This window comes from Osmerus eperlanus, chromosome 10 (genome assembly GCF_963692335.1).
Source record: "Osmerus eperlanus chromosome 10, fOsmEpe2.1, whole genome shotgun sequence".
In the NCBI taxonomy this organism is placed as follows: domain Eukaryota; kingdom Metazoa; phylum Chordata; class Actinopteri; order Osmeriformes; family Osmeridae; genus Osmerus; species Osmerus eperlanus.
Window position 1 is genome coordinate 3,219,002 of NC_085027.1, and position 7,500 is coordinate 3,226,501.

General features: G+C 46.4%; 1 protein-coding gene across 1 annotated transcript in view; it reads right to left on the minus strand.

Annotated features, from left to right (window-relative positions):
* tnfaip8l3 (tumor necrosis factor, alpha-induced protein 8-like 3) overlaps window positions 1-7,500 on the minus strand; it is a 14,750-nt gene that overhangs the window by 2,341 nt on the left and 4,909 nt on the right. The gene's annotated exons all lie outside the window — the stretch shown is intronic.

Consider the following 7,500-nt stretch of genomic DNA (forward strand, 5'->3'; position numbering starts at 1 on the left):
GTGGGGGGGGATCCTTATTTATCTTTTCCCCATAAACTCAGCCTGCCCTACGTAAATACATTTTTATATATATATATATATGGGAGAGGGAGAGAGAAGATGCCATGGAGTGAGAAGGAAAAGGACAGAAAAGAAGTGAGAGTTGGGGATGGGGGAGGGGGGAGAGGGGGGAGGGGGGAGTGGGGGGGTAGGACTCTGTATGTACTTGTTCTTCATCTTTTTACCCAGGGTACCCCTGGAACTTACAGAAATCTACAAACTACCAGAGCCACACTCAGAGGCCAGATCGGAATTCTTTTTAAACAACTTTTTTTGTACTACCATACTACTTACAAAATATATAGACAGGATCCTAAATTTGTGATCATGGTAGAGACCGTATCAAGTCCATGTGATGATGACAGACACAGGCTCATACCCATTCACAGGGTCATTTCATGTGAGCTCATTTCGCGTGAAGAGAAGCTATGGCATTTCACATTCATGAAATTCTGCAATGACATTTCGTGTTCGTGACTAGCCATGGCATTTCAAATCTAATTAAGAAAACCAACTGCCTGAATCAGTCTGTAAAAAGAAAAGAAAAAAAGAAATACATCTCCAAGATATATTTCAGAAATGATCCTGAATGGAAGCTACAAGAGGTGACCAAATATGTAAACATACACAGAATCATGTAAATCTCAGGTTTATTTGCATTCCTATTTGACTAGCCTGGCCAGGATATTTAGCTGTGCCCTTCATTTGATAAAACTGTATCTGTCATCAACAGCTGTTCCGGCCCAGTCTAATTTCCTGTGTTCTCTGAATCTACTCATTGTTCCAGCTGGTCAGTGATGCTCCGAGGCCCATCGGATGTTGTAGTTACCAGGGTAAAATCAAAATCTGATAGCTGTATTAAACATGACTCATGATTGGGGTTTGATGTTTGTTTTTTGATAGGTGTTAGACACACACATGCCCATACAAATAAAAATAAAAGTGCCTTTTAGTCTTGCGGGATGAGTCAGAGGGATGATCTCCGGTCTTGCCCTCGGTTCCAACCCTCTTTTCACACCCCAGACGAATAAAAGTCACAGAAAGGAGAGAGAGGAGGACCTATGAAGAGTGGGTGGCAGAGCGATGAAGGAGGGCATGGGAAAGGAAATCTTTCAGAAAGCTAAATTGTATTTTATAACCTTTGTTCAACTCCCCTAGAACATATAAGTGGCTGGCCAACTGTCACCTGTTCCGAGGCTTCAAGGATGCATATGTGACAAGTCAAGCTTCAAAGGTCAGATTACTAAATGACGGTAGATATGTCCCTGGGTTGATCTCAACTATTTAAAATCGTGACACATATGATTATAAAGATAATTGGATAGTAATTCATGGAGATGGTGGGGAATTATATTATTCAAGAATTTATAACTTTGGGGCAAAACATTTGCTGAGAAGATCCCGTTTACATGATAAAAATGTTTATGTAGAGACTCCTAAAAATAACTAAACTCTTGGGGCTTGATAATCTCTGCAGCCATACCTTAGTAAGTACTAACACACACACACACGCACCCACACTTTGTTTATTGTTAGGAATGATTGACAAGGCTGAACTGTGTCAGTTAAAGGATAAAAATCGGACCTGTCATTGGAGACCGAGTTGTCAAACTGTGTTCTCACTGTCTTATCACACGCACACACATTCACACAAATGACTGATTATCTGACACATGAGAAGAACCTTTCACAAATAAAACTAATTGACTCAAGCATGCCATACCTTGAGTTAGAGAGTCAGAGACTGAAACCAAAAGCTTGAAAGCGACTCAAATCGATGTATCAATCCATTAAGGTGATAGCATCAACTCAAAGTAGAAAATGAGAGGGGTGCTCACAGTTTTCCAGTGTTGACTGGCTGGTGACTAGACAGACTCTCTTTATTCCAATCCGAATGTTTTTAGAAAGCTGAGTCAACAGTTTTGGCTGTGTTGCATCAGGACATGCATCCAGGGTAGGTGGAGCACATGGAGGCTGGCCAGGAGCCGGAATGCAGAGGTGGGGTGCGGGGATGGGGCTCAGCCGTGGTATGGAAGGCTTGTTTTGGTCTGGGTCCAAAGTAACCAGAGGATTTGTCCATTAGCAGAAACAGCAGCTAACACAAACTGGATTGCCCTTTCCTGGGCTGAGCCCCCCAAGGCACAGGCAGACCTGCCTGATCAGCCGCAAGACTGCTTTTCCTGAGTGGCCAGGCTGTCTGGTGGAGACCATAGTCGATGTTTGTGTGGGTGTGTGTTGTGTGCGTGTGTCTGTGTATGTTAGCCTGTTGGTAATTCAGACATGTTCAACAACTGGGCTCTGTAATACAGTAGTGTGTGTGTGTGTGTGTGTGAGTGCGTGCGTGTGTGTGAGAGAGAGTTTTTATCCTAGCTGTGGAATGCAAATCAGACAGTGTTGTTGGATCAGCTCGTCTCTGCTTTTACAATACTGCCTGGTACCTCAGCCAAGGCTTCCATTGCACATCCTCTGGACAACTGTCCTCCTGACATTTACATCCAGACAAGGCCCTGCCTATGTGCACACAGCCTGGCTAACTGACATATCAGGTATCCCTCACCCCTAATCTCTAACACACGCTAACAACAATGGCTGCCTGTTTTGAGTTGCCAGTAATAATACACTGCTATGTTTACGAGTGCAGCATTCCAGCTCATTCTCACCCATGGTCAGAACTGCCATCAACACATACACAGACGTACACACACACACACACACACACAGAGACGAGCAAACACACACACCTACACAAACAAACACACAGTGTGGAAGGAGCACCATCAGAGAAAGACAGGGTGTTGTGTGAACGGCATGATGGCGTGACTGTGTGAAGGTCACAAGGCCCATCTTTGTGTCCGTGGTGACATCTGTTTGATGGCTAGTAGGCTCTAAGCCTGCCTCACCTTCATCACTGTGTGCGTGTGTGTGTGTGTGTGCGTGCGTGTGTGTGTGTGTGTATCAGCGTAGGCCTGAAGCTGATGCTTAGTGTGCACAAGCCAACAGAACTCATATGTCAGTTTTGAGTGGTTGTGTGAATGTGTGAGGTGTGTGTTTGCACGTGTGTGTGTGTCAGTGTGGGTAGTGTTGTGTGTCGGTGTGTGTGACTGCTTTAGCTAAAGACCTTTATTTACCATGCTATGCTCTGGGTACAGCCTGTCAGGGCTTTGTGACCTGAACATGATTAGTGTAAACAACACAAGAGCAATGGCAGTCACTCTGGACACAGAAAAGAGATGTTGACATACTCCTTCAGTCTATGGATACCCCTAAGCTTGTCAAACACGTAATTCCCAGATCATGAGCATTACAGTAATCGTAGATTGCTGTAGAATTGAGTTGGTCCTCCTCATTGCTGCTGTGTATCATTGCTTCTAGAACTGCCTCCACTCTTCTGGGAAGGCCTTCCTACAGACGCTGGAACGTTGACGAAGGATTTGCTTCCATTCAGCCACAAGAGCATTATTGAGGCAAAACACTTAGCCGCTGTTAGACGATAAGGCATGACTTGCAGATGTAATAGAATTCCTCCTAATGGTGTTTGATGGGGTTGGGTTCAGTGATCTGTGTGGAAAGGTTTTCTCCACCAAACTCTACAGGAGTGTTCTGTCTGAACCTTATGAGCGTTGTTCATGGTGGTATTATCAAGCCAATTATCAATGTGGGCTGTTTCATCAATCACCCACACCAGTCACGACATTGCCCTTTCACAGATTTGGATCTCCGAAAATGTCATGTCCAAAAGGTTTTGCAACAAAAAAAAACGAATAGATGTTCTGATTTCTTGGCCAGTGATGGTCTGCTCGTTCTAAAGTTCCGCAGTGTAATCTCACAGTCTCTTGACTGTGTGAAAAGTCATGCAGAGCCAGGACAGGAGTTTCCATCTTGTCTGTTTTATGAGGTGTTTATCATCCCTGTGAGACAGTGGAGCTCTACAAATGGACGGCTGATGTGGTGGGTTGTTGGTGTGATCTGATATCCATCTAAGGAGGTCTGGAGAGAGAAAGAGTGTGGAAGAGGAAGGTAGGGAGGGAGAGAGACATATATACGTATATATATAGAGAGAGGAGCTGTGTACTTCTGGAACTGCATACAACTGGACCTGCATTCAGTATAGGTCTACTTCACTTTTGCAGTATCACTTTCATACACCCACTCTCAGGCACATATAGGCACACGCACACATACACACACTTCACAGCTGCAGTAACATTGCCCAGTTGCTGGTATAAATGAAGACTTTGTCACGCCACGTCAGTTTTCAGCAGAGACTTTTCACTACTTCCCCCTCTCTCTCTCTCTCTCTCTCTCTCTCTCTCTCTCTCTCTCTCTCTCTCTCTCTCTCTCTCTCTCTCTCTCTCTCTCTCTCTCTCTCTCTCTCTCTCTCTCTCTCTCCTTCCCCCAATTCGTCCTAATTTACTTTTGCTATTTCCCAGTATGCACCTGGGTTAGAAGGAATCCTTTACAGTAACCCAGTTGTTTTCATCGAAGACACATTTAGCCCTCTGAAGAAGTTAAAATGTAACCTATTTTATTACTTTGATGTCCCCTTAAGTTAACCCTTTTATTAGCTAAAGTAAAAAATTTGTCACAAATCATTACTGTGATTCTTAGAAAAATGAACACGATTTCCCAGATTTTCTTTGAAGAAGAGAATGTGATACTCAACCATGCGGTGTTGACCTGGGATCTGGTCTCTGAATATATGTGCCCCGGGCTGGGCTGAGTCTGGGCTGGGGGGAGGGGGGGGCTTAACAGGAGCAAGGGTTGAGCAGTCTTAAGAGCTGTGGTGAAGCACTTAGGAGCCACTCTTTCACCTCTCCACTGGGAGAAAAAAGCATTTGCCTAAAAGCCAGATTAAAGTCCATGACATTCACTGTCTCTCAGCCTGTCCCTGCACCTGTCTTTTACCTCTGTCTCTCCTTTCCTTCTCTTCCGCCCTCCCTCTATTTCCGTCTCTGTCTCAACATCGCCCCATCTCTTCACCCACCTCGCCCTCTGGGACTGACAGAAATCAAACCGAGATTGAAGCTAAATGGCTGTGTGTGCATGTGTGTGTGTGTGCGTGTGTGTGTGTGTGTGTGGTGAGCACATTCTATAACGGTCAGGTCTCTGTGGAGCTGAGATAGGGGGAGGAGGAGGGGTGAGATAGGGGGAGGAGGAGGGGTGAGAGTAGGGGGAGGAGGAGGGTGAGATAGGGGGAGGAGGAGGGGTGAGATAGGGGGGAGGAGGGAGGGGTGAGATAGGGGGAGGAGGAGGGGTGAGATAGGGGGAGGAGGAGGGGTGAGATAGGCGGAGGAGGAGGGGGGTGAGATAGGGGGAGGAGGAGGGGTGAGATAGGGGGGAGGAGGAGGGGTGAGATAGGGGGAGGAGGAGGGGTGAGATAGGGGGAGGAGGAGGGGTGAGATAGGCGGAGGAGGAGGGGTGAGATAGGGGGAGGAGGAGGGGTGAGATAGGGGGAGGAGGAGGGGTGAGATAGGGGGAGGAGGAGGGGTGAGATAGGGGGAGGAGGAGGGGTGAGATAGGGGGAGGAGGAGGGGTGAGATAGGGGGAGGAGGAGGGGTGAGATAGGTGGAGGAGGAGGGGTGAGATAGGGGGAGGAGGAGGGGTGAGATAGGGGGAGGAAGGACAGACGTGGGATTGAGTGCTGTGTCAGTGGCCTGATGGCCTGTCAGGGTGAGACACAGACAGCCTGTCACACACCTGCTTACTCCCTGGCTTCTTATCCACCTCAGGCAGCAACACAACCACGAATGTAAAGAAGTTACAGTCCAGCAACTTCGACTATGCTCGGGGTGGAAAAAGAACCACAAAGGTGACCAGGCTGATAAGGTGTGACTTTTGGCCCAGCGAGGGCTGGATGTCACGGTGGACAGACATGAGAACATGTACAACATCTCACTCCTCTCATCTGGGAGTTGATCTGAAAAACTGCTTCCATCGACTTCACCAGTTTAAACTCAACATCCATCAGTCAGTGGGGGGTGGTGAGGTTTGTATCCTGCTGCTTTGATATGACCATCGGGATCTTATATAATTGTGCTGTCTGGATGTCTCAGTGAAGGTGGGTTTGCCCTGGCAGGAAGTCAGCTTCAATAATGCAGGGCTTCAGTAATAATGTCACAGTGCTGCCTGTAACTGTAAACTATAATGACAGACTGCGTGTGTGTCTGTTAGTGTGTGTGTGTGTGTGTGTGTGCGTGTGTCTGTGTGTGTGTGCGTGTGTCTGTGTGTGCGTGTGCAAACTGCAATGACAGACTGTGTGTGTGTCTGTCAGTGTGTGTGTATGTATATGTGTGTATGTGTGCAAACTGTAATGATAGACTTTGTGAAGGAGTCTAATAAAAACGGAGCAGTAAGAAATGCCCAGCCTTTGCTCTCTTTGGCCTGGCACCCAGACAACAAGCTCTCCTTTTTCCATATTTAAGTTCTCATTTCTCATGCCATGTCTCCACAGGCATAGAGGAAGGAAGAGAGAGTCAGAGAATAAGAGAGATAGAGAGAGAGAGAGAGAACCTGGGAAAGAGAGAGACACTGTAGTCACAAAGCCAGAAAGAAAGAGAGTGAAGGAGCTAGAGAGAGAGAGAAAGAGAGAGAGAGAATGAAGGAGCTAGAGAGAGAAAGAGAGAGAGAGAGAGAATGAAGGAGCTAGAGAGAGAGAGAAAGAGAGAGAGAGAATGAAGGAGCTAGAGAGAGAAAGAGAGAGAGAGAGTTAGGGAGAGAGAGCTAGAAAGAGAGAGAGAGTGTGATGATGTAAGCAGAAGAGGCATGGAAAGAGCACTATTCATATCATGCCAGTTAATGACCATTAAGTTCGATAGAATGGAAATGAATTGAGCTGAGTTCACTGACGGACAGATTGAAAGCTATTGGCTTGCTCATCGAAGTATTCCTTGAGATGAAGACAGACATATAGCTGTTATGTTTGAATGCTGTTCTTGTTTCTAATTGAATTAGCTTAGCAGTGAGGTGGTGAAAGGAGGATATGGAATGGAAGATATGACTGGAAGAAGGAATTGGAGGAGAGCAGATAGTTTTGAGATCTGCATATTATTCTTGCTTCTCCTTTTACTTAGTAACTTCCTATTTTCACACACTGGGAAGTCACACAGTCCACAGTTAGTCTCAATCCTGTCAGCATTGTCCGTCTGTGAGCTGGAGTTGTACTTTAAACACTCGAATCGTTTTTAGTCCCATCGAGTTCTGCCTGTGAGAAGAATGTGGAGGGTGATTGAAAAGACCCATTTTCTGGTGTCCGAGCCGTCTCTCCCTTAGTCCTCTGAAGGGACAGACCTCCGCCAAGACTCAGCATGCTGTGGCATCACTTAGGAAGCCTAACACACACACACACACACACAGACGCACGCACACACACACACACACACACACACAGCCTTGCCTAGCCAGCTCTCCCCAAAACTTCGGCCTCCTCATTTGTTTACTTCCCTTTTAGGTAAAAGGGAAGCT